The sequence below is a fragment of the Lepus europaeus genome, chromosome 7, assembly GCF_033115175.1.
Source record: "Lepus europaeus isolate LE1 chromosome 7, mLepTim1.pri, whole genome shotgun sequence".
NCBI lineage: Eukaryota > Metazoa > Chordata > Mammalia > Lagomorpha > Leporidae > Lepus > Lepus europaeus.
Window position 1 is genome coordinate 15802803 of NC_084833.1, and position 2536 is coordinate 15805338.

Consider the following 2536-nt stretch of genomic DNA (forward strand, 5'->3'; position numbering starts at 1 on the left):
GGTATAGCAGTGGAAGATGGCCCAAATGCTTGGGCCCCTGCACCCTCATGGGAGACCTGGAGGAAGCTCCTGGCTCCTGGCTTTGGTTCGGCACAGCTCCGGTCTTTGCAGCCATCTGGGGAGTGAATCAAAGATGGAAGACCTCTCTCTCTCTCTCTCTCTCTCTCTCTCTCTCTCTCTGTCTCTACCTCTCTCTTTGTAACTATATCTTTCAAATAAATAAAATAAATCTTAAAAAAAGATGGTGGGAGAAGCTTATAATTCAAGATCACCCCAGAAGCTCTGAAGAGCAGTTTGATCTCATGAAGTTCTGTGGTGCTTCCAACAGGTTCATTCAAGACTGCATTTAGATGCCTTTCCCTGAGTCCAGCCAGTGAAATGGTCATCAGGTGGAGCCATGCTTCAAGTAGCACAGGTGTTACTCATGATGGTGGCTGACCTGAAGTCATTCGTGTGGTAGTTCATTTCACAGGCACTCAAACTGTGAGAGTTATGGCTCCATGGTGGTTCTGCCAAGACTTAAAAGGAAAGCCTGAAAAGGCAATCAAACATTTGTGACAGCATTGGAGCCCTGCAAGAATCCACTGATGGGGCAATGTCCAGTGGAGCTGTTGGAGTGGAGCCAAGGAGGGGATTCCAAACAGATAGTGACCAGCCATATGCAATATATGCCTAGGAGAGCCATTGGCATCCGTTTGAATCCTGAGAGAAGCCATGTGGACTGCAAGTTAATGGACTATAAAGGTGCAGTCTCTATCGGGTAGATGTCAAAGACTGCCTAAGACAACGTGGGAGTCAAGTCAAGCATGGGCTGTGTATTTCAAGATTCTAAAAATACTGGAATTAGTCTGCATCTACCCCCATGAACTCATGACTGCCAAATCCCATTCTATTCACAAGAGAATTGAGCAAATGCATGTATTCTAAATTTTCATAACAGTAGTAGTATTTGGAATTTTATAAATAAAATATAGTATATTTTTTAATACACTGTCTACAGCAAAGGAAGTCAATGAACTACACTGCATGCAACCTTATGAAGGAATCTCGCCTATAATGTGTGAACAAATCTAAACATAAAAGTATGTAGAGGGGCCCGTGCTGTGGTGCAGCAGGTTGAAGCCTGCAGCTCCAGCTTCCCATATGGTCTTCCATTTGAGTTCTGGCTACTCCATTTCCGATCCAGCTCTCTGCTAAGGGCTGGGAAAGCAGTAGCAAATGGCCCTAGTCCTTGGGCCCCTGCACCCACATGGGAGACCTGGAAGAAGCTCCTGGCTCCTGGCTTTGGATCAGCTCAGCTCTGGCCTTTTCTATCATTTGAAGAGTAAACAGCAGAACAGAAGACTTTCTCTCTCTCTTTCTGTACTTCTCTATAACTCTGGCTTTCAAATAAATAAAATAAATATTTACAAAAAAAGTATGTAGAGTGAATAATTTCATGTACATGTGGATTTTAGAAATGCCATATTGACAGTTAATTCATGTTATGTCCCACAGTCTGAAATGCTGGCTGTATTTCTGCTTTTTGGTGTGGGCTTGGGGTGCAGGAATGTTTTCCTTTCTGAAAACTCACTTGCTATTTGTTATACACACACACACATACTGGAAAGTGTGTATATACTTCAGAATATGTTTTCACATTAAAGGGCTTTCAAAAATTACAGGTCATGTGGAATCAGTTTGTAGACAACTGAAATATTTTAGTATTATTTCTTAAAACTCCCAGCAGTTCCTTGTACGTGCTACCTATTCAAGCCATGGTTCTACAAGTAATAAAGTACAAAACCCTCTTAAATATTTTATTAAATAATTATTTTTTATTTAACTAAAAAGTGCTGCCTTGCTCATAGACCTGAGATGCCAGTGCTACAAAGGCACTGCTTTCCTTGGCTTCCCCAACAGTGAGACTGATGAATCTGGATTTCCTTGGTGTCCATATCATGCACTGAGCTTACTTGATAATGATTCATGATTCAGGGCCAGGCACCCCTCTTCTGGAGAAGAGCTTTTCTAAAGGGACAGTTGCCTAATTGAGGGCACCAGGAACATCAAAAATGCCATTAGAATATAGATGTTTTTGTCTTTGTCTTCTACTCACATACTTAGCTCCGAAAACTTAAACTCCACCTAGTCCTTTCCTCCATTATTTAAAAAAAGTATGATCCATTAAAAACAAATCCCCATGGAAAATAATTTAAGTTATCAAATGTCTAGTTTCTATCAAACTCTGGTATTAATGAGGAGTGGAAGGAATAGTAACTGGTATAGAGGATAAGCTGTGTTTAAAATTGAAGTTTGGATTCAGCCTAAACAGAATTTGCATCTAAGGAAAGTTGGTTTCCCTTGAGAATATAAGAAGCAGAAGGAAAAATGAGACTCAAAAGGATTCAGAAGAAAATGCAAAAGGATAACTCCAGAGATTTAGATAATGGTGGCAAACCTCTTGGGTAATAAAAATGTTACTTTCCTGGGTTTACCTGATGGAAAACTATTGACAATTACTTAGGTGGTTTGAGTGTTGCCTCAATAATCTCCC